This window comes from Podarcis melisellensis, assembly GCF_964234715.1.
Source record: "Podarcis melisellensis genome assembly, chromosome: 10".
NCBI classification, from domain to species: domain Eukaryota; kingdom Metazoa; phylum Chordata; class Lepidosauria; order Squamata; family Lacertidae; genus Podarcis; species Podarcis melisellensis.
In genome coordinates this window covers 24,047,236-24,072,954 of record NC_138542.1, presented here as the reverse complement: position 1 = coordinate 24,072,954, position 25,719 = coordinate 24,047,236, and the positions used below count along the sequence as shown (strand labels likewise).

The window sequence follows — 25,719 nt, the reverse complement described above, 5'->3', positions numbered from 1 at the left end:
CCTCAACTCTCTGAATCCACTATGCTAAACTGTAACAAGCAATACAGTGCTACCTCGGGTTAAGAACTTAATTTGTTCTGGAGGTCCGTTCTTAACCTGAAATTGTTCTTAACCTGAGGTACCATTTTAGCTAATGGGGCCTCCCACTGCAGTCACACCGCTGGAGCACAATTTCTGTTCTCATCCTGAAGCAAAGTTCTTAACCCGAGGTACTATTTCTGGGTTAGCGGAGTCTGTAACCTGAAGCGTCTGTAACCCGAGCTACCACTGTAGTAAAATCTGAAAGCATTGTTATGACCTCATCCAAAGCAAGAAAAATAAGTGAATTATTCCCTCTCCCCCCCCCCCAACCTGATCTTAGAAATTGTCCTGGAGATGCATCCTCTCCCACAACACTACTAATTTTATGGTTACCCAAAGCTTTCCTTTGGAATACTAAAGTACTGTATGCTTTTTAGAAAATAATTCAGTCATATACAATGTTTCATCAGAACTTGTAATGACTGTAGTTTTCATGTAAGCACATTCATCTACTTTATTTCTGTGATCATAAAATGCATGTTGGAGTTTTGTGTTTAGCTGATTTGAAGAGAGAGAAAAATAAGGCAGTTGTAATTACCTGCTAGACATGTGTTTTAATCCCACAAAATCAAAATTATAGTGTTCTCATATGCACTGAGATATACTTTTATATAATTCACCATTGCTTCATTTATATTCTTTGTGTCTACTTCCATCCGTAGCCATTGGGAATTTTGCTACCAGCAATAAAAGACAACCACCATGTTATACTGTACAGTATAGATATTGCAAATTTTGGTCTTGCTTCCCATTGATCTCAATCGCCATGTGGGAATCACTTTCAGCTGATTTTTATTTCCTGAGTCAGAAATTCTGTTTTACCGATCTTTCGGGCTTTCAGCAGTTATTCTCTGTGGGCTATCAAGTATTGCACATGAAAGAAAAGGTTCAAAGGCGTATAAAGAAGGCTGAGGTCTGAAATGTTTACTTAACAGTGCATTTCTTCTCTTTCTTAATGCTTTTTCAAAACATTTTCCAGACTAAGGGAATAGAAGGAAGGCTTAATAAATTTATGCTTTCTATATTCTATTGTCATTCTTACACACACACACACACACACACACACTCACTCTCCCTCCCTCCCTCTGCCTGGTATTCATCAATGTAAACTTGATAGTGCAACAGCTTGTTTGCATCTGTTTTGCCAGTGAGATGGATTAACAGCTTTGCAATTAGTTTTTGTAAGTGTATTTGTATTGTCAGGTTTATTTCTGTCCTTGTGATGCTTTTTTTAAAAAAAATAAAAAACCAAAACAAAACAGTGAGCCTAGTGAAAATACACTTATCATTGTTTGATGGTTAGAATAATATGAATGTTTCTGTTTTTGTTTAAGTAATGTTGGGAATGGAGCCCATAGTGGACCAGCAACTAACACTCGGGATCTCTTGCAAGTGGGACATACAATAATGTTCTCACACCCATTTAATCTGTGGCGCAAGTCCCCACTTCTGCCCTTCTCTAGTAGAGTCAGGTGAGAACAGATGGAAGAAAGTACTTCTCATAATCCATAATTGACTCTGCTTTCTTGAGTCAATTCCAGTGAACTTTGTGTGCCTTACTTTTGAGTAGACATGTATAGGATTGCACTGCAACTTTGCTATCATAATATGTGGTTTAAAAGGGGATAGGGAAGGTATATTTACATCTCTTAGCCATGATAACTCTAGATCAAGAGCAGCCAATATGGCACCCTCAATATATTGTTGGACTCCCAATATCTGTCAGCCTGTCCAATACTCTTGGGGCGGGAGCTTTAGGGCCCTTTATTGTTTACTCCTGCATGGAATCCATTTTCAGAAACAGAAACCAGACTGCAGGGACAAGTGAGTTAATCTTTTGTCTTCATCTTGTGACTACCAGCAAGATCATGCTCACTACTTTTTGATATGAAGTAGTTCAGTTCATACGCAATGACAAACCATGGTTTGACCCTTCCTTTTCCTTGTCACTTGTTCTTCTCTCGCTTTCTGGTTTGCAATGACATCCAGATTCTGCAAATAGTGCTTGGATTATTGGTATATGTAAATCAAGACAAATCTGGACTAGATGAAACTTCAGGTTTCATCCAGCAAAATTACCTTCCCTCCCCCTTTAAAAAATGGATATTTAATATTTTTCTCTTCCATATAATATTCTTAAAGAGTGGCTCCCAACATAATATTGAAACAACAATTTAAAATACTAATAATAAAATAAAAAAGCAAATTAGTCTCAGGATCATGGGTTTGAGCCTCATGTTGGGCAAAGGATTTCTGCATTGTAGGGATTTGGACAAGATGACCTTCTTGGTCCCTTCCAGCTCTTCAATTCTATGGAACACATGCAAAAGCAAAACACCTATGTGACCAGATAATCATTGGGATAATAAAAAGATATCATCTGGTGCCTAAACGACAGTAAACTAGGCAGACCTCTTTCTTGAGCGTTCTACAGTTGTGGTACTACTACTACACAAGAGGTTCGACTGCAGTCACCATTTGCCTCTCAAGTGCTGGCAAGTCATGTATAGATTGATGTGGTGATGAAGTTGTCCCTGGTGTTTTTACACTTAAGACAACTAGGGCAGGATGGAAATTTTACTATATTAATACAAAAAAACTGGATCTAGTTTAGCAGTTAACTTCCATACTTTGAGTCCTGCTTAATGGTGTCACAATGATGCTAAAAAGAGACTACACAAAATTCACTGAATTAAAGTTAGGCATAATTTAGATAGGGCATAGTCATTTAATTGGACTCATGTATATGTCCAGTTAATGAATATTATCAATATATTTTCTTACTTTAAGGACTTTGTTTTTGTTCAAAAAACTACATGCTGGCAAAAAGACTAAGTAGCTTAAGAGACAGTTGTGTTATAAAAGTTTTTGAATTTTCTTGTATTTTTATTTTTCCTTGTTTGTTCCTTTTGAAATCTCATCCTTGGATTTGTTATGGTAGATCATCAGGGGCTTCTACTCTCTACTGCATTTTATCATAATGCGCTTTGAGTATAAATAAACTGTGGTATGCTAAACCTAATAGCAATTAAACTGGAAGTGTTTGTGTTTCATCACTGTGAACTTCGCAGAAATGTTTCCATGACAACCTCCATGCTAGTTAAGGCAACCAGAGGTGATCAACAGTTTATATTTTCCCCCCTCTTGTAAGAATGGAATTTGTGTTGACAGTTTTGGCCTTTAATGGCACTTTTGTACTGTGTGAAAGTATTTGTTTACTAGATCATATGCTGTTAACTGTCAGGCTGAGATAGAATGACTGCTTTTGATAAAAGACTGCATTTTGTTTCTTAAGTCTGTGAAGCTTTTGCGGTTTAATTATCCACATCAGTGCAAAAGTCTATTCATTTTGCAGTTTAGAGTTTGATTTATGAGACACAATGCATTAATGGTGAGGCTTTTTTGTTTTGGATATTGCTTTAAATAACAAATTTTGAAAATAAATGATAAGGGCCTTTTCTGTAGTGGCACCCAGTCTTTAGAATTACTTCCCCAAGGAAGCTGCCCAGTAGCACCACTGTCATGTAAGTGCCAGGCTATCCCTGAGCTTTAAAGTAATATCAGTGGTCCTGTTTGCTTGTTTTATAAATACTCTGCTTTTCTTTTCTTTTCTTTTTTTACTAGTTTTTGAGTGTTTTATTGTTTATAATAGGCGAGCAAACTGCAGGCTTGTTTTTCACTGGAATCTGAAGATCTACCAAACAAAGTCAGGTGCAAACAACATACACAGAACAGGATACTCTGAAAACATTGTAAACCTAGGCATTTGTTTTCAGTGCTAGAACTCAGTTGAGCTCACAATCCTTTCCCATACAGGTCCACCACTCCTGCTTAGCTTTCCTCATTTCAGCAAATTAATTATATGGGGGAAAGTGTTTTTGTTGTTGTTAAATAACTGGAACTTAGAACCTTTGCTAATCACTCTGAAATCTACTAGTAAATTCTGATCTATTTCCCCCCCAACCCATGTCTTATAAGGTGTATTGACTATTCAGTCATAATGCTAAAACACGGTTTAGTGAAAATGAACCCAGTCATACTTGGGTTTCATGCAATCCCAGAACTATGGTTAATTTAACCATGGTTAGTGAAAACAAGCCAGGTTCATGGATTTTATAGATTAAAGATGGCTTGTTTCCACTAACCCAAGTTAAGATTAACCTGATTTTTGGAGTACAGTGACATGGCCAGCTGTGAATAGGGTATCTTTTGTTAACAAAGGAATCAAACTAGTTGATCACTTGTGCCCTCTCACTCATTGAATCTGTGTCACACAGTTTTGTTTTTCCTTCTCTTCTGATTTCAGTTCAGAATTGAGTAGGTGCAGGATAGCAGGTTGTAGATGAATCACCATAATACTGAACTAAGAGTGTCCTGTCTCCCATTCATAGTGGCTGCCTTCCCGGGCAATAGATATGTCCAACCTTTGTTTTCTCCTGGATCTGTGACTACAGTAAGGTCATCAAATGATGGCAATATGGAAGGCGATTTTCCCCCAGGCTCACTTTTTGAATCTGAAAGTGGTAAATGCAGTTTTTGCATTTGTAACCTCAAGACTTGTCTGTGGTAATGTTCTGTACCCAGGTGATTCCTCACAGGCTGTAGGTAGCTCTGAATGAAGTGACCTTATACTAAAATTCTAAATCCTTAAACATCTTGGGTTCCCTGTGCCGCAGCATTTTGGATTTCTGTTTCTTTTAGAATGAGGAAGATATATCCTCTTTGAAGAGTTCCTACAGCTCAACAGTTATAAGGACTCTTGCTCTTGGGGGAGTTGTCAAATCCAGAACCTCTTGTAAATAATTCCAGAGCTGCTGTTTACACTATAGTCATTTTGAGCAGGCACCTGGTGGCTAGAATTTAAACAATAAGGATAATTAATTTGATTCACGACATTATATTTTAATCTCCTTTGAAATAGGTTGAAATGAGGATGGGATACAATTTGAAATAAAAAAAAATACGTCTGGAGAGATTTCTTGTCCATTTATATTTATACATGTTCAGGTCTGTTGCACTTAAGCTTTGCCAGCTTAACTAATTCGTTTCCTCAGATTTCTCCATATGACTTGAAAAGATAGAATTCTATTTTCCAATAGATATTGTTTACCCAAGCTTTCTATTAATTCTTTTAAGGTCTCTTCTCTTGTCTGCTGTTCATTTACTCTTGTCTTTGACTTTCTCCCATCTTAGCTCTGGGTTGTTTTTTTAATTTTTAAAGTGAACAGAGCTCCCAACCCCACCAAATAATGCACTAATTAGCATTAGTTCATGACTTGATTGCAATACTGCTTATTTATGGCAATCCTTCATCATTACTTTTCTCAAGTTGTTTATGCCCATGATACAATGTGTGCAGGAAGCTTTTTCATACAAGTGATGTTCATACATAACAAGAGAGTGCAAAACCATCGAATCATCTTGATGTTTACAAATGTACTATAATCTGGGGGAAAGTCATCAGTTTTAGAAAACAAATGTTTTGGTTTATGTATTCACCGATACGTTTCAGAAAATAAAACAGCGTAGTATACTTCTGTAGACTCTTGTTTGCAGTAGAGTAATATTGGAGACTGAATGCATTAAGCCAAAATAATTGTGAAATATGTTTAGGCTGCCTGTCAATTGATGCAGAAATGTAGTAATTTGAACAAAGAATACTCTACCCAAAAGCAGGAATAAAGCAAGGTATCCAGCTAATAGTGTTCAGGAAAACATAACATGTTTATAATATACAAATGAAAATAAAATCATTCTTTAAACAAATCATTATCCCGGAGAGAGAAGCATATTAAACAAAATGGTATACTGCCTTTTAGCGATTTAGCGCCAAATCTGAAGCATCAATAAGAGAAGTTTGTGTCCTTCCTAGATAGATGTAGAATTTCCCTATGTGGCTGGGAATGGTATATAGCCCGGGGGCCATCATGTATTTTTTGGATTTGATTTTTGATTCCGCTCCCCCACTCCCCAAATGAGAGGCACTGTCTTCCCCCATTGTGAGCTTTCCTAAATGTATGCAAGATGGGGGGGAGTGTGTTTGTGTATGCACGCATGCACGCTTTGGAGAGAGAGACACAGATACATGTGTGTCTGTGATCAGTGTCTGCATATAGTATGCACCTTTCGTCTTTTCTTGGACTGGGGAATGCTTCCTGTTGTTGACACACAGTAACATCATCATGCTGTGTGATCACGGTTTTGCAATCTGCACAGTTGGGACCAGCAGGACACAAGTGTCTTGCCATGACAAGCATGAGGTTGTTCATGGAAGTGGGGAGCAGCGCTGACTGTTCTCTAATTTTTTTAATGCCACATCCCCATGACAGCTATTTTGTGATGGCTGCCTATAGCACTTCCTCTTCGTTCAAATCGTGCCTGCAGGTCCAAAAAGTTTGACAACCCTTGGCATATAGGTGGTCTTACACTTGTTCCTGCTTTCTAAATACTGCATTGCTGCGAGACAAAATCTCGCCAAAACAAGAAGTTTGAGGGTTGTATATGTGCATTATATATGTGCACTTTCATGTGTATTGGTGTGCTACTGTAAGGAGATACACGTGAGCAATTACTGCTCTATCGATATTAATCTTATACACTCCTGTAATAGGCTGTCATAAATGGCTTCACTGCAAAATGCTATCGGCATACTGTGTATTTGCTTTCACAAAGTATTTAACTCTTAAGTATTAAACTTAAGGCAGGCAGGTAACTTTAATCTTCCGGAGTCCTGGGAGAATCTCTCTCTTTTTGTCATGCCCACATGAATTAGTTATGATTTCCTAATTTGAACTATTTTCCTTGCTGTTGTGTTGTTGATCGTTACCCCAGATGGTGGAATAGGTCCACATAATGAGTTTGTCATATTTGTAATTAACAGCTTGTTTGCTAGGGGCCTGTTTGGACATCTTTCACAAATTTGTTATTCTGTTTTGTGGCATCTGTGTAATAAAATGTAGGTTCTGATCCTTGGAAAGAAAAAAGTCTAGGTGTGAGGTCATGAGAAACCCTATCTCCTAAGAGAACAGAAAAGTTGTGTAATAATGACATCTCTCTCAAAGCTACTCAGTACATATGGAATATGTATTGTTAACAATTGACTTTTAAAACAGAAAAGCCCATTTTTGGTGAGAAGCCCATCTCAAATACTTTAAAATGTCTTTTAAAGCAGACATTTGTGGTAAAAAAAATGTCTCTAGAGAACTATTCTTCCCACTTTTTTTTTTTACAAAGTCTAAAAATCTATGTAATTCTGTTCCCTCACTCAACTAATGCCGCTTTTTTAACTCTGCGTATTGAATTCAATAGGACTTACTTCTGAGTAGACATGTTATTTGATGTTCATAGTTAAACTGATTTGGCCACTGGGAATATGTTGTGGGCTTGTCCTCTCCCTCCTTCCATCCTCTTCTGGCCCCAATTCCCTTCCCGACTTTCTGGCTTAAAATAGCCCTGGTTTTCCTGATTCAGACTTTCTGATTTTTGGTAACCATAACACTGTGGAGTCCACATTGGAATTGGTACACAGCAGGATAAAGGAAACATGCAACCTACAGCACTTTTGTTTAGCCATAATCCTAAACTGAGCCAGGGTAACACTTCTTGTTGAATTTGCACACATGTATACAAAATAAATACCGTACGTGTTGCAAGCTGTACATGTCATTGGTGGCCTGATTGTTTCTTGGTTGCTGCTCACTTTTATCTTGAAAAGTATGTGATTCATACACATTCTTAATCACCGAGGCAATACATATACAGGCAGCCTCCCATTTATGTGTGTTCAAAATGTTTGCGATCGAGCATTTGTGCATTGTGCCGAACCCGGAAGGCAGATCTGTTGCAAGGCAACAGCAGTGTTAAGTACAGTAGGGAAAAAGTAAAGAGCTTCATGATAGGAAAGGTTTCATGGGGCCTCTGGGAGAATGCACTGGTTTGGGGGTGGGATAAACTATTCTAGGTGAAAATGTGCTAATTATTGTAACTGAATGAGTCAGTTGGGGCTGCTACTTTCATGATAGTCCTCTTCCTTGTTCAGGTAATGCCATCTTGTTTCAGGGCTGGGGATGGAGGCAGCTGCAATATTCCCTTTACTTCACCACCACACCCTATGCTAGAGGCTTGAAGACTCCTGCTAGTCTCAGCACATCCCAGATTGCCTCTCTTTGGGTGCCTGAAGGCTAACCAAACCTATGGGATTCCCCCACTTATTTTGCAGTCACTCCAGCTCTGAGATTGCAGTCTTGTTTTCAAGGAAGAAACATCTCAGGTTATTCACTAACTTGCTATTCTATTCAGCCAGTGAGGGAACAGGCTGCTTTCCCGCAAGGTTGGGAAGGGTTAATTTTTTAAAAAAAGAAAATCACACAAAAATTATTATAAGCCTATTCCGTTAGGAACTTTCCTCTCGTATGAACCATGGTGTGTCTTCCCAGTTGGAAGGAAAGGAATGTGTCAGAGCAAAGCATGCTTCAGCCTACGGATGCAACCATCGCATTGCAACATAAACCATTAAATACATCATACCTATTTAGAAGAAGAAAAATAACACAGTAGGCAAAATTGAGAAAAATGTGGACTGATACAATATACTATAAAGGTTTTGGAAACTGGCTTTTCATCAAAGATATGTCAGTTTTCTCCTTTACACCTAATTCATCTTGCTTTCTAAGCAATTATGAAAATGCTTAATTCATACTGCACATGCTAATTTAAAACAGCAGTGATCACAGCTTTCTGAGCTCATGTGTTCTAATTAATTGAACTTGACCATCTCTGCTTACAGTACAGGTGAATTCATGCCACAGTATCAATTCAGGGTTTGTGTCTGTGTGTTTGTGCAGATTGAATTGCAGTTTGTTTTTATTTTTCCAAGTTAATCTTTGAATAACTGCTAAATTGCCATGTATTCGTTACCAAATGTACTCAGTGCTGTGACCTTTTGAAATCTACTTAACTTGTTCCACGTGTGTACCAGCTTCTCATAAAAGTTATTACAATTGCTTAAATGTAGTCAGTTTTTGAAAAGCAATATTTCTGGTACATGTACACACACAGACACACACAATCTCTCTCTGGAAAAACAAAATAACATTTCATTTAGTGTATTTTAAATTTTTAAGGTGATTTCTACATGTAGAAATTACAGCCGTTCTTGAGCTATTGGTGCTTCTGTTTCAGATGATAACAACTTTGCCTTTGTAAATACCCTTTTGTAAGGCATTCATAACTCACAGGCAAATGATAGATACTCGTGGATGGGCTTTGGAGCAGATGGGAGGAAAGGGCATGGAGAACAGACATAGGGTAGCATTGCTAAGTGTTGACAGTGCTAGGAGGCAGATTTAGCCTTGCCAAACCTGCAGTCATGGGAGGAGAGGAAGGTCACACACTGGTATACTCCCAAGTCATAAGTAAACTAAGCAATTTGACCACTAGTGACAGCAGTGTTGTCTTCCAGATCCCTTGCCTATCTCTTTTTGGCTTTTTGTTTCCACCCAGCTTGATGTTAATGTACAACATATATGGTTGTAGCGTTAAAGGATGGGAACAAAACGGGTAAAAGAGCAAGGGAACAGCAGAATATGCTGTTAGCAGACGGACAAGAGAAAAGGCCTACTTTTGATCACACTTTTTTGTATGACTTTTTTTTTGTCAATTGGGTAAATATTAACAGACTAGATTATGACTGTAGTCTAAAGAGAGATTTTGTTTTCTCTAGATAGCTGGAAAGGTTTTAAGGCTGATTTTTAAAAATTATAAATTTAAATTACAGTTTCAAAAATTACAGTTTCAAAAATATTTTTTAAAACCTATTTGAAATACCTTTAAATGCGTAAGAAAGGATAAGAAAGATTTTGATGTAACTTGAGTACTGTTCTAATACTGTAGAAAGAGATCTGACAGGTTTGTATTAAAGGTTTTTAAAAAATAATTTCATCAACAACTAAAAGGCTTCATTCTAGATACCTTGGTAGCTCTTGAGTACTGAAGGTTGTATGCATTTTTTGTGAAGACTTATTTCCCCTTTGTGCTTCGCAATATTACTTTGAAATAATAACATCAGTGGGAAAATTTTGGATCAACTAGGTTTTTTTTACCCTCGCATGTTAATTTAGGTTTTACTTTAAACATATTGTTTGCCCGTCTTCTAAATTTCAAGGAAGAACACTAATCTGTGCTCATTTATTAAGAAATTAAGAAAATAGTTTATATAGTACTGAGTGAATTAGTGATTCCTTTTTTTAACTACCTCTCCCCTAATATGCATAATCTCCCTAAAGTTCTTAACAAAACACAATGGCTTTTTGATAAGATGTTTTGATGAGACATTCATCCTTTTAGAGAGAGGATCTCAGATTCTTCTAGGCAGTTCCACAAACTATACTGATCCTGAGAGGAAATCTGTGGAGCTCATTAGGATCACCTGCAATTAAAAAGAATTACCCTAAATCATACTTATTTTGTTTAATTATTCATGAAATCTGATCTAGCTGAGTTTTTGTTATTACAGCAGCAGCAAAATACAGTTTGCAGAATGACATCAGTGCACATGACATCAGTGATGTGCTAGCATTCACATTTGACGTGGGTATTACACATTAAGTTTATAGTTTCTGAACCTATAGAAACACTCCCAAATTTAAGATAAACTTGTGGACTTTCTCCCCATTCCAGAAAAAAGCAATTGAAATAGCTATGATTTTGAATGCAGATTTAGTAAATTACTGCATTACATAACATTTTCAGCTGGACGTTAAGGCCACATTTGAGCAACAGTTAAGCACTTTTTAAGACCCATTAATTTCAGAAGCATGTGTTTTTTTAGGTTGGCCTGCTAAAGAATGATAATGATGAACTAGTAATTTGAAGACCAAATTTAGATTAGGTTTGACATTACAGTCCATGGCAATATTTTTATTAAATAATTCCATTTGTTTATAGGACAACCACAACAGGGCCAGACTGCATACAAGTGACCCCATGCTCTCTAAGAACAACTTGCTAATATTTCTAAAGTTTCTGTAGTGGTATATTTCTAGTGGTGCTAGTCATGTTATGACAAGTTTGGAAACATTCTCATAAAGAAATAAATAGGAAAAATAGAGAGAACATTTTAAAATAGCAGACTGTAAACCTTTCCTATCTGAATGCTACCCATAGACCTTTTGAAGCTTTTTCTTATTAATTGCCTTGCTGTTGCAGATTGAACTTACCTAGGAATGAGGGTCTTTGAGAGCATGAAAGAATAGGATTTATGGTAATAAAATATGCTGATGCCATGGTAGGTCCTGTGTAGATAGACAGCTGTAATCTCTGTTGAACAGTACTGTATGAACCTGCATGTCTAAGCAGTGAAAAACCAGTAGCAGTGAAAAACCACAACAAGGTTGTGCAGCATTCACAACACATAAAAACAGATACAAGGTAAGTGTGTGTGAGAAAATCTTACAAACTTATTAGTAGTAAACAAAACCAATAAAACATTTATTTAAAAACACAGGTTGAAATTTGGAGGGGGTGAATGATGTTTTTATATTTGCAAAATTATGTAATTGCCCAGCTCTTAATAACAGTTAACTGTTATAAGTGCAGTGTGTTTTAAAGTTTAGTATCATTGGCCATAATCCACTGTGGCTGCAGCAACTGTGGACAGGAAAGGAGCGTGCTCGTAGCCTGAAGTGCTTTGTGAAAGTTGAATCAACAAACCAATGGAAAAGCAGTTTATCCATTCCTTTGGATGATTGGCTTCTATAAAAGCTTTTTTAAAAAAAACCCTCTGCAAATTTCTGTTCTTCCCATGTCTAGCAGGTAGCATTCATGACAGAACTATAAAACGCAAATCAGTTTTAGAGAGGCTGTGAGGGCCTAGGATGCACAGGTACGCACCAATGTGTGCCTGCAAATGCATTAGCGCTGGGGTAGTGAGTAGTAAAATGCCTTCCGTAGGGCCTACAGTTTGTCTGAAAAACATCTTTTTCTGCCATTCAGAACTTGGTAGCTATTTGCTAAAGATATAAGTAGACACTTTAACCTTGTCTTAAAAAGGTAAAGGGACCCCTGACCATTAGGTCCAGTCGTGGCCGACTCTGGGGTTGCGGCGTTCATCTCGCTTTATTGGCCAAGGGAGCTGGCGTACAGCTTCCGGGTCATGTGGCCAGCATGACTAAGCTGCTTCTGGTGAACCAGAGCAGCGCACGGAAACGCCGTTTACCTTCTCGACGGAGCGGTACCTATTTATCAACTTGCACTTTGATATGCTTTTGAACTGCTAGGTTGGCAGGAGCAGGGACCGAACAACGGGAGCTCACCCCGTCGTGGGGATTCGAACCGCCAACCTTCTGATCAGCAAGTCCTAGGCTCTGTGGTTTAACCCACAGCGCCACCCGCGTCCCCTAACCTTGTCTTACAATGGATTAAAAGATAATTCATAAATGCATCAGGTGTAAAAGGAGTTCACTGATTTATGCATGTGACAGCTAGCACCTCAGTGTTCAGTGTTTTAAGTGGATGCCACAAACCATCACAGTGCTGCTTCATGTGTTACCTTTGGCTGTTTTCTTCATGCACAAGAGTAGTAAAGGAATCTCAAATGCATGTATATCTAGGTCAGTTTTTAAGTTCACACGTACATGAAGCTATTGACTAGGAGCTAAGAGCATGAGTCCTGTGTCAGAACCTCCTCCTACTCCCCAAGTTGTGTATTTTGCTTAATTAGTTACTCTCTAATTTGTGGCCAAGCATAGTTTGTACATGCCTTGCAGATGAATAGGTTTGGATACATGCCCAACTCTAGTAGCTTCCATGGAGCTACTTACCTAATCTCTGTAGAAAAGAGTTGCATGCCTGAAAATTAGTGTGGACTGCATTGCTTGTAGTAAAATGTGCATATGATGTGCACTTGGATGGAAATGCCTATCAAAAGGTACATTCAGTTGAAAGTAAGGATGAAATAATATGTCATTTTCAAACTCATACATGCAATCCGTCAAATGATATTGCAGACAAATACTGAAGCAGGTCTAAAATAAGGGAAGCTTCCACCCATTGCCCTGACCCTTCTGTCTCTCTGCAGTATCCCCCCACCCAAGGCTTTACATTTCAATACAAAATTGTTTTAGATTTTAAATATTAAGCTGTAAAAGAAAAAGTGGAGGGGGTGCGGGAGAATGTTACCAAAAAGTTAGGAGTAAATTACGCAGTCTGCAGTTTTTTGGTTTTTTTTTGCAGATCTGTGCCTGTAGAAATTAACTTGAGTTTTATTACAAAATCTTGTGGCCGTAGGGTTGATTTACAAAGTAATTCCCAGTTCCGTGTAATCTGTCCTAACCTGTGACTGGGCTCATACTCATGAAGAAAAGGGTGTGTTAACTAGCCAGTACATTACTACAGCTGCAGCAAGGTCCCCATGGAGATTGCATCCACGTGCAGTTTCATTTCAGTTTGCGTTTCACTGTGGAATGGAGAGTTCAATGTTTCTTGGTTGTAGAGGAAAAACTTTATTAACTGACCCTCAGATTGGAGCATGGCTGGATGAAGAAGGTTCTTAGGCAAGCCTGAGTACCAGGATATATCCCTCTTCATGTTCCTCTCAGCTCTCTTTATAGGAGAAGGCAAATGGGGAGCTTTTGAACCTTTTTTGTTCTCCAGCAGAATTCGAATTCACTCCCCTTCTCAGTGGTCATCTCCCCTGTAGAAAAATACAGATTGGGAAGCATAGACAGTCCCTGGAATGTTTCAGCCACTTTTCACAGCCACTTGGCCTTCCTCTTAGCTGTGACTCCCACTGAAAGGGTTTGAAATGCACAGGCAAACATCTAGCAAACTGCAAAATGAAGTCATGTGTTACTTGTGCCTCAGTTATTTAACCTTCGTGCAAGCACCCTACAGTTCTTCAATTTGAAGAACCGAGGTGTTAAATGCTAGGAAAATGACACAAATATGCACACACTGTAAATTTATGAGCAAATGTAATGCTGTAGCGTTTAAAACTTAACTATAAATGTTTGAAAATATTCCTAATAGTGTTTGTAGCTTGAGTGCAGATGGTGTAAGAGAATGTTCATTTTTATTATTACTCCTCCCTAGATACTATGATGAGCCAGAATGAACAATTATTACAATTGAGAGTTTTGCAGGCAGGTCTTTTTTTTATATATTTACACAATATATTGCTGCTGCCTTTTCAGAGCTGCCACAATCCCACAATGAATACACATTTAGCTGAATTTAAAGTGTGTTTTGTACACACATCTGAATGTATTCACATGCAAGATGATGCTGAACCTGATAAACAGACAGGCACACACAGACAAACATGCCAAGTGTGCATATATTGGCAGAGGAACAGGGATATTATTATCACAACCATTGAAATCTGTAGTAGAACCCATATTAGATTGTATTAAAAAGATACTATACATGACTTTAAAAAAATGTCAGGATTATAGTTGTAGCTCCCACGTGTAGGATCATCCTTACTTTTTAGTTGCCTCTGCCTTTAGAAATGTGCAGAAGAGGTGTTCTAATCTAGAACCAGTGTTTCAGTTTTGTGCTTTTATGTAGGCAATGGGTTTGTTCTTGTGCTAGGCCAAACCAGGGCTTGGTGGTACTGGAATGAAACCCGTGCTTGCATGCTCCCTTCTGCCCTGGGCACTTCTTAAATGCTTTGCTTCATTCCACAAAGGGACCATGGTGGGTCTCCCTAGACCAGGGGTTAGCAAACTTTTTCAGCAGGGGGCCAGTCCACTGTCCCTCAGACCTTGTGGGGGGGGCGGACTATGGGGGGGGATGATGCAAAAGTACCATGAGCCCCGGTGGCTGCTTACCTGTGTCTTGCAAGCGGCAGGGGCTGGCGGTGGTGGCGTAGGGATGATGAGTGACGTGTGAAAAAGCTCCGGAGAGGGGTTGCTTAAAATGGAGGCCGCTTGAGCGCTGCTGCTGCTGTCACCAACAAAGCCCTAGCCCCTTTCCTCCTCTAGGTAGGGCAGGGAGAAGCCAGGAGGGAGGAGGCACTGCCGCCGTGTGAGGGAGGAGGAGGGAGCGGGAAAGAATGTGTGCACTGGTGATCCATGCAGCGATTTCCGAACCGTCCATGGGCCAAATCCAGAAGGGAATTGCGCCTGATCTGGCCCGCGGACCCTAGTTTGCCTACCCATGCCTTACATTGCTGCAGTTCAGAGGAGAACCATCACCTTAGCTACCCATATAATCTAGTCTGGCAGCACCTGTCTCAAGAAGAGAAGTTGCTGTGTTGGTTTGGCTACGTCCTAACTCCCAGACCTAGCCGACAGAGACCTAGTGCCATGCTACCAACAGTTAGACGGCGGCACACATACATAACCGTTTGTGACTGCCAATTCTGGGATGGGCAGGGATGATTCTGGGAAAATTAAAATACGATGCAAGATTCCCCAGCATATCTTAAGTGGTGTGTGTGTGTTAAGGATAATGGTTTAATTTCCTGAAATGGGAATGTTTGCTTATGTTAAATTACTGTGTACTTTTAACATGGTTCCCCACCCCCTTTGTCAGTAGCTCTCATGCGATTGGATGTCTGTGAGTCACGTGAGCGAGGCATTCCATTCTGTTGTGACCGTTATTCCAGTAACTTGTTTTGTAACTGTCTTTCTGCTTCTCTCTATCTGTGAGGGAGAATGGCTGCTGAGAGAGGTTTCTCAGGATGCTACTGTGTGTGTCAGTGTGATCTGTCTGAAGTGAGACAGACAGAGGAAGATCCCTTAAAAGTTAATAGGGAGAAACCTGTTCAGGAGCTCTTGTAAGGAACAGAGAGAAGAATACTGCTGAGGTGAAAGTAAAAACCGTTCATAAGAAACTGTAAGGCCTGAGTGAGATCTACAATTCAAGTGAGAATGTACCCTTCTTTGAATAAGCATGCTGTTGTAAATATATTCTCAGTTACAGTATATGTTTATGAAAGTAAAGTTCTTTTGAATATAGTCTTTACAAAGAAGCTATCAATCACCTAGAAGAGGAGTTAACTTCCTAGCTGTAAGCTACTCTGTTACTTTGCTTATCACCAAAATATATACACCCTGGCCACACACCAGTGTGTATGTGACCTGTTGGTATACAAAGACACATTCCTGGCTTGCTTTTGATACCAGCATGTCTGTGGGAAACCTGCTTCACTGACAGAGATGGTAATTGGGTTTTCACTCCAGAAGTGTTTCTGATGGAGAGGTGCTTCCTAATGTATAATTTAAATATTTCTTTTTGGAAGAAGAAATGCACCAAAGCCTAAGTAGTATATTAAGTTATTTGTAATAATACTAATAACTACAACAGGTTTAGCTTTTTATTAGTGAGCATAGGAGAGGGGAATTATTTTGGCAGTGGTCGTGTGCCTTACTTTGTTGTTGTTTTAAATAAAAAAACTATATAATGGTGTATCAAATATAGTATAAACGATAGCAATCAGAATTTGATATTAAGCCAAGTAGATTGCATTTTAAAATTCTGTCACTTATTTCTATACGTAAATCAAATTTGGATGAAGATGCTTTACGTCTTTGTTTGTACAAGGGAAAAAGAAAATATTTTTCCTTGTAGAGTAATGAAGTATTTCTAGACAAAGTGGATTTATGATTCTAACATCTTTTGACAAGCACATTGGACTGTAGAAAGAGCATCCAACTTGGGGCTTGGGGCATATGTTGCTACCTTCTGCTAGCATAGCTCCAAAGCAAGTCACTGTTCGCTAAGGGTCAGGTTCATGCTTTCAGATCAGAGAAAAGTAAATATATGGTTGCGTTTTCAGAAGTGATAATTTGTAATATATAATGTAAATAGGTTTGTACGTAAAGATGCTCTGACCTATTTATGTCATGGACTGATGGGATCGATGTATTCAAGCCTAGTCTATAAAAGTAATTATGTAGAAGTGTTCAGATCTGAGCCCATATGGTTTAAAAGGTATGGTGGGCTGGAGACCTGAACTATCACTGCTGATAAACATTATGGGGCAATAGCCTACTCTTTTTTCTGTCCACTTAGAGCAGGGCAGAATGAACAGTCGCCTCTTACTACGTAAATTAAATGGTAGTCTGGCTAATATAGGAGGGGTCACCAACCTTTTGGGACCTGTGGTCACATTGGCAAACCAGAGAAACCGCTGTTAACACCACAACTAAACACACTGCACTTGGGTACAACAGAACACTTCTTTCAAGCCTACTTCCAGCATGGGGAGGGGACTTTGTGATTGCCAGAGAATGCCTCTGTGAGCTCATTGGTGACCCCTACTTTAGATGAAAATATCCCAGGGTATGTAGAGCTTTAAAGGATAAAACCAGCACTTTTAAATTGAACCTTGAGTCAGTCAGGCGGATAGTGTCATACCTCGGGTTACAGACGCTTCAGGTTGCACGATTTTGGGTTGCGCACCGTGCCGAACCTGGAAGTACTGGAATGGGCTACTTCCGGGTTTCAGCACATGCGCAGAAGCGTCAAATCGAGACCTGTGCAGACACAGCGCTGCGGGTTGCGAACGTGCTTCCCGCACAGATCATGTTTGCGACCCGAACATCCACTGTAGTGGTGAACTTTTAACATGGGTCATTCCTAGTTAATAATCTGGCCACTGCATACTGTACCACTTGTAGTTTTTCAATGCTCTTTGAACACAGTTGAATTGATAATTTGAAGGCAATAGAATACCTCTCCAGGTGTTCTTCTCAGTATGGTTGTAATAGTATGGAGGAGATCAGAGGTGTGCAAGATGTGCCTGCCCTTCACCATCCATGCATTGGGGGAGATGTTGGAAGCAAGGAGCTTGGGTCTTTGCGCATAGACCCCCACCTGCCCACTTAGCACACTGTGAAAATCAGCCCAGCTCTCAACCTTTTAATCCTTTTCCCTATTGAAAGCCAATCTGAGTATTGCAACTGAACTGAATATTTGTTTCCCTCTCCTTTTGTCCAGTGTTACATTATGAGTACCTTGGCACTGGGTCCTATTGCATATATTGATGACATTCATATAAGTGCTAATAATAATGTGTTTTTATGATTAGACCACCAACCTGCTGAAAATGACCGTAAGTGTATGGATTAATAAATAACTGTTTTACGCATGATTGAGATTTGCTTACACTTTGAATGATGAGTGTCTTTAAGAGTGAATCTGATTATGAGCATGGTAGGAATAAATAGATTTTAAAAAAGATGGATTCTGCGAGGCAAAATAGAAATTTAGTTCAACCATGTGTAGAGCAAAAGTATTAATATGTTTAGTTTTAGTTATTTATTTTATAGTTATTTTGTTATTTCATCTGGCTTGTTGGATCATAAACTATTACCATCATTATCATCATTATTACTGTCATCGTCAACAACTTTTGTACCTCACCCCTTGAGTCATGGTGGGATTCCCACTTTATTGAGGTAGACCATGCTTAGAGAAAGTAACAGCCCCAAGCTCACCTAATGAGCTTTATGACTGATTGGGAATTTAAATACACAGGTCCCTGATCAAAACCCAACAGTCTAATCACTACACCACCCTGGCCTGTAACACGCCAAAGACTATGGATTTGCTTCTACTTTCCCAGATGTGTTAACTTTCTGCTGTAAATCTGTGATCTAATAATTACAAATGCATGCCCTGAAAAAGCAGCAGTAAGGGGGCTTTTCAGTGTAATGGCATCTTTGCATGTTCCTGAAAGTTTCCTGCTGCACATACACCTTGGTGTGAGTTCACACGCATGAACAACTGTGAACTTTAGTGTAATTGAATAGGTCAACTTGCCCCAAACAAAACAATGTGCTGAGGCAATGTTACAATAAGGCAAGTGTGAATTCAAGATTTTACCAAACTAATTTACGTCTTTTGGGGTGGGTGGGGGGAATTGATATGGTGACAAAATTACCAAATGTGTATTGAAACTTTCTGTGCCACACAACATTTTGACCATTCATTAACAGCTTTGTTATTTTTTAAATGATTCATAACTCACCATTAAAAATCAATCTCAGAGCAGTATATGGCATAACAATATAGAATAAACAACCAAACCACTGTAACAGTACATTAGGAGCTATATCGCAGCACTATGAGAGCAGGAAAAAAACCCTTAATCAAACTCCCGAGTAAGTAAATATGTATTTACAAGACGTATAAAATCCATCATGGTTGATGTCAACTGAGTCTGTGAGGAGAGGGCATTCCACACCTGGCTGCTTTACAGAGAAGGCCCTCTCACCTGCTGCTGCATTTTGCAACATCAGCTAATGTGGCATTATTAAGAGTCTCGAAGACTAGGCTGGTCTGTAGGGAAGTAAGGAGTCTAATGAAGTGTACCAGCCCTTGTGTATTATGAATAATATCATAAAATTATTGCAATTTATATAAATTCTTATTACAATCACCCTGAAATTATTTGCAGGAAGCATTTTTATTGTCTTCTACATATTTCATGTATTTTGGTGGATATTCCATTTCGAGAACGTTTTCTTTTTCCATCCTGGGAATTTAACATATGGATGAAGATGCTGCGATGATTAGTTATACAAGATCTGGTGACCAATATTTAATTCAGGTTGTCATTTCTGAGCAACAGGACTACAGATGGCAAGGTTTTGACTGCCCATCACAGCCCTAATACCTCGGGGAGAGCTGTTGCTCATGAACCTCTTTTACATGCTTCAGGTCAGGAGTAGTCAAACCTGTTACAGCACCTGCTTTTGCATATGCAAATCTGTTGTTTTGACATTTCATTAAGCAAGTGGTCTCTTGTGTTGGTAAAGAAGTCTGCAGCATGGACCATACGAAATGAAATTTAGCAACAAAAAAAGACTAATGTGATTTCAGTAGCATATAGCCATGGGATACTGCTTCTGTTTTGGGACTTTGTTTCTGGAAGACTGCCTGTAATCTTGAAGAAGGGTAGAGAGTCAAGTATATGTTTGGAGGCAAGAAGAAAAGGGAAGGTGTTTGCTGTCTGCTGTCATTGACTGTAGGATAGTTGTGAAGTTTGACATGCCCAGAAGCTAATGGATGCCATGTGGGGCAGCCATACACAGCATACTTCAGTTTTCATCATCTGGTGAGCCTCCAGCGTGATTCCCAGGCACAAGAGCTGTAACACGTCTACTTTGGTTTGGAGCTGATTGATCCGTAGTACAGAACATGCTTGTGGGATCTTCTCTTGTTATAGAAGGACATAAATGATTGAAATGGTTTCTTTAAGAAAAGAGGTGGTGGTGGTGAAAGTGTGATTTGTTTGTAGGCTGGGATGCTTAGTAAAAGCAAACTGACAGTTTGCTGCAAAAGTGAGTGCGTGTCCATGTCTAAATTATTTCAAACTACTTAAATCTTTGCAGGATTGTATTTAGAAAAAGTAGGTAGGGAACTAAAGCAGAGTAAAAGCCAACTTGTCTCCCTTTTTTAAAAATGCATTTTGTATATGTGTGTTTTGTGAATGGGATTATTACAGGGTTATATAGAAATGACACTCCAGTATTTATTTATAAACAGATTGACAGGGTGCCCCCCCCCTTCTTAGCTCCAAACTGCAATAGTTTGCCATGGAGGAGAAGGTGGAAATGTTTTTTTAAAAATAGATGAACAAATAATAAATGCTGTCCTTTTGGCTTAAGTTGTTGATGTTCCCTCCCCACCCCAGATACTGTAAGATTCTGATGGCACAGGAAGTATTATGGTAATACTGTTGATGGTGTTAATTATCCGAGCTCTGGTTTGTCAACAGTGTGCATCTTAATGGAATAAGCAAAAAAAGAGAAAAAAGCTGCATTTAGAGCTTTTGTTGGAGAAAGGAGGGGAATCTTACCTTTTAACCTTGTCAACAGATTTATTTTTGACATTCTGACACAAAGCATTATTTGTCCAAGGGTTGGACGTTTAACTCTTCGAGCAACCAGATACCATTTTTATTGGGTTATTAATTCTGGTAGGTGTTAATCTCATCAAGATTTGCAGGCATTTTCCTTCATAGGCCATTCTGATTTGTAGCTTTTTCTTTTCACAGCAGTATTAAATACCAAACCTTCTCTGATATGGAAGTTCATTAGAGATATGTCTTTGATGGCAGCCCTTTCAGGGCTTCAGTTTCAAATACCTTGATGTAAAGCTTAAGAAGCCATTGTGTTGTAAGCCCTCCTTGATGTGCCTTATTTAGATCTGCATAGTAAATCAAGGAAAGTAAATAACAAGGCAGCAGATGGAAGCATGGAGATAAGGCCAGTGAACAATTGTATTTGTATTTTGTTATGATGTTGACAGGAGCTAAAATTCACTAATCTAGTTCAACTGATCTGCATTTCAAAGAAATCTCATTTAGCAGCAACTTGAAGGTTTGGAGGATAAAGTTCTTTTTATTGCAGCTTTTATTGCATTCTTTGCTAATTTATCTGGTCAAGATTTAGCCTGGCTTACTTAAAAACAGCAAGCATGTTACAAGGAGTCTTAAATACTACCAAAGCAATAATGTCTAGACTATGAACCGAAGGTAATTACATATCTAGCACTGAATAGGAAACATTTAGGAAATACTGTTGTCCATCCATACTGAATTGCAAAAGGAATGCAGATAAGGTATTCCCCCCCCCCCTAAAGATTTTCTCTTAGCTTCTTTTCCAGGGAGAAAGGAAAAGAGACTAATACCTAAGCAACTGCTTAAAAACATTAAATATAATAAGTAGGCCTTTGTGCATTTTGAATCCTGTTCTATTCCCAGTGTTTCTCCCTTAATCTAACTGTGAATACAATAAATAAAATATTTTAGCAAATAACAGACTTGCTCTTTGTTAAAACAATATACCAAAATGTACACAAACATGAAATGTATTGTGGGTACAAAATGAAGTAATTAAAATCCTTAGGTTTATGTGTTTTATATACGGAGTATATTTGGATGAGAAAACCATTTGAAAAGCAGGGATTAAGGATATTGATGTGTGATTTTAGTAACTTTGAGCAAGCTAAAGAGGAAGGCTGGAGGCAGGGTAATAGCTGCCTGCAGATTTGAGGCTATTGGCATGCTGCCTGAATGAAAAAGAACAAGTTCAGATAATACAGGACCCACCATCTTGCAACTGGCTTTCACTAGTCGGGATGAGAATGGGTCAGACTTTCATTTCATGTGGGCCACTTACATGCTTACTCTATGCATGGCCAGGTGAGACTGACAGAAAGGTAAATGAAACAATATTGAAACCTTGTTGTACCTCAAGACTTTGATGTTCCTTTTTGTTCCCCTCACTTGGACAAGACTTCTGTTCCTGCTGAGCTTTCATTGTGGTTTTGAATAAGCCCAGGCATTTTGTAGTGATTGACCCTCTTGACTTTCCCTTTCAACTTCCTTTTAACCAATGCCTTTGTTTTGAGGAAGTTTCCTCTTTTGAAATCAAATGCGACAGGGTTGGATTTTCTTGGCAATTATCTATGCATTGGTAACCCACTATATATTGGTAACCCCTCCTGTCTTAGCTTGGCACGGTGCTGCAAAGAAAAGGACCAGGGAGTAGCAAAATGGCTGCGAGCTCCCCTCTGGGATCTCAGATGCTTGTGCAGTCTGCTCTTCTCTTTGTCAACCAGGCCAGGAATATAGGAATATATGCAGTAGTGTATAATCCTGGTCAGGCAATTCATAGAGGACATTATGCATTATTTAGGCTACGTACTTAAGAACAAGTCTAATTGAACTCATTGGAGTTTACATCTGAGATGTGTATAGATACTTGTTAGCATCTAGAACAGAAACGGTAGAAATGGATACCTTTGTAAAATTCTAGACACTTTCTAGAAGTCAGACATAGCCCCCTATGCAATTGTTGAATTGTATAATTTTAAAATAAATAAAATATATAATGGCTGTAAGTGGGCCTGGACAAACTTGGAGTTTGCAAAATTTGTTTGTGGATTATGATGCTAATTTAATAAAGGAAATAACTTTTAAAATTCATATTAAAGCAGATGATGATAGATAGATAGATAGATAGATAGATAGATAGATAGATAGATAGATAGATAGATATGCCGCTCACCTGACTGGGTTACCCCAGCCACTCTGGGCAGCTTCCAACAAATTAAACCCAGTAAGACATCAGACATTAAAAACTTCCCTATACAGGGCTGCCTTCACATGTCTTTTAAAAATCGGATAGTTGTTTATTTCCTTTACATCTGATGGGAGGGCATTCCATCTTACTGTTTACCTCACATTCTGTATGCCCTGGAAGCTACCAATTACAAGTACAACCATTTTAAAAAATGGTTAATCTTTTAATTTGGAAACTAACATATTACTGTGTACTTAAGAAAAACCTACTAACTTTTTATGGGGAAGCTGCATTTCACTTTCAAAAGGATAGGCATTCGACTACCGAAGTTTGGTATTAGATGCAAGGATGATGGTGTAAAGCAATTACAATAATTTAAGAAACCCTTGTAACTTGGAAATTAGAAATGTTGACGTTCAGATTTGATAGTATATAATCATGACCCTCACCACTATTAATAGACCTGTGCCTCAGGTTTCCCACTACCTGCCCATCCTCAAGGGCCTATAAAAATAAGATTAAAAGTTTATGTCCTTGCTAAAGGTGTAGAAATGACAGTAGAGCCATCCTGCAACTATTGGCAGACCAGTACTTCAGGCTGGCCAGAACATTTCCTTTCTCCTGGAGTTGAAAAAGGAGATGTGTGCAGTAGCTTCCATAGAGCAGTATCAGAAGTTGTTGCCTGCTTGACAGCAGGATGTCACTTTATTCCATTATGCAGGTCTACCTTCTGTTTTGTTTAGGTATGAATGGTTCTTTTTGTTCATAAAGGATATTTAGAGAGTGAATCTGTTACAATGTGTATATTTGGGCTCACATGTGCATCGCCAGCACTCATGTATGTTCATATACACACTGCTGAGAGGTTTAGGATCTTTTGCTGGAGTAATGATGTGCGCTTGTTACGGATGCATGTTAACCCTTAATCTTATGTCCACAAGAAGCTCTCACACAAAGAGATAAAGAAAGCTTGGTTTATTATATAAAATAGGAGTGACAAAATATATAAAAATGCTGATTTAGACAGCAAAGTTACTGTCTAAGCAAGTAGCAAATTACAATACATACGCACTTTGATTAAAGTACAAAATAATCCCTAATTATTCTAAAAGTCCTACAGAAGCAGGGAATGACAATTTTGCCTTAAAGGGAAGCAGTAGTGTGCAGAGTCTTAGAGAGCTCTGGGTAATTTCTGTCTAGTTGGAGCTAACTAACTTTTGCATCTAATGGCTTTTAAATACTTTTTGCCAGGAGGGGGCTATGAAATGAGCGGTTCCTACAATTTCTATAGTTACTTTGCTTAATTCTCACCTTGCCCATCTTTGGTCACCCTGTTTCTGTTTGTTTAACAAACGTTGAGAGAATTGTGACAGTGAGCAATTTACCTGAACCCGCCATCTCTCTCTGTGTTCGTCTTCACATCACCTTTCGTGGTGTGGTGTGGTGAGGCCCCAGGCCCTGCAGTTCCCTCAGAAATAAACACACAGACAAAAATATATTGGGTTAATTGGGATAAATTAGGCCACAACTTTATTGGTTATAGCTGTGAGCGGTTTGGCTTAGGCATTTGGGTGAAGCCAGACCATATCCTTACTGCCCGTTTGCAGGAAGTCTCTGAAGGGTCAACCACCGATAGGGGGAGCCCTACGATATACATCAATTAAGAGCATCCCCAAGGATCACCGATGGGGTTGTGGCATGGCCCAAGCCCACACCCAGGCTTTGGCCAGGATCTGTATCCCTGGATCCCTTTAATGGGATACCCTTAATGAGGAGGGGCAGGTGGAGGCAACAACCTCTCCTCCTATAAACAAGGCTTATCCAGTGCCTAACCTCACAGAGTTGCGACGATTGCTACAAGGTAGGTGAAAACCAAATGGCTGGTGCGAGTTTGGCAAGTGGGAAAATTCCTGCCTAGCCCCCAACAACCAGGCGACCGACATTAGTCCATAGCAAGGCCAAGGTCAAGCAGAGCATTAAAAAAGAAAGTGGGTGGACTGGGAGATCTGACAAGAAAGCAAATGGAGGCCCCCCCCCCAAGCTGCAGTTTAAACAGCATCAGTCACACACACCCCGGCTAACCCAATTGGTCAGCCGGGGGATGGCGTGACACGGATGGGAGTCCTAATGACGTGGGTGGCATCCCTCTGCCCACTGCCGGGTCACTGGGAGGTCCTGGATGCACACCCGCAATGACACCCCCTGGGAGAGGGGAGTGGTCTTACCATTGTGTGGATGGATCCCATTGAGAGGTTGAGTATCCTGTACTTGACAACTTTTAGGTCAGATGTAGATGAACTCAGGATATGCCCAAATGCCTTTCAGCAGGGGGCTGGGATCTGGCTGCTTCCGTAGTCACCAAAGCTAATCATGGAGGGTCTCATGTCATATTAGAGTTATGTCAGTGTACCTTGAATAAAAGGAATTGAGGTGGTAGTGGACAAAATTTGCCATACATTATGCAATATTCTACTTTGGAACATTCAGTCTTACGTTCGTTGTATATCTTATCCCACACTTTTTTACAAATTGTAATGCAAGGTTTCCAGAGTGATCCCAGAGTTGTGCCAAAGCTATCCCAAGATAAATTTGGGATTAA

General features: G+C 39.2%; 1 protein-coding gene across 7 annotated transcripts in view; it reads left to right on the top strand.

The window, feature by feature from the left end:
• The window catches only part of FOXP2 (forkhead box P2), a 352,653-nt gene that overhangs the window by 19,694 nt on the left and 307,240 nt on the right, over positions 1-25,719 (top strand). For 3 of the 7 annotated variants that reach the window (XM_081928970.1, XM_081928969.1, XM_081928968.1), the window contains exon 1: positions 15,696-15,947. The exons of 1 other annotated variant lie outside the window; for it this stretch is intronic. The gene's annotated coding sequence lies outside the window, so the exon portion shown is untranslated. Of the gene's footprint in view, positions 1-15,694; positions 15,948-25,719 lie in introns of those variants that run through there. 3 more of the 7 variants (XM_081928972.1, XM_081928971.1, XR_014172562.1) reach the window with 2 other exon arrangements.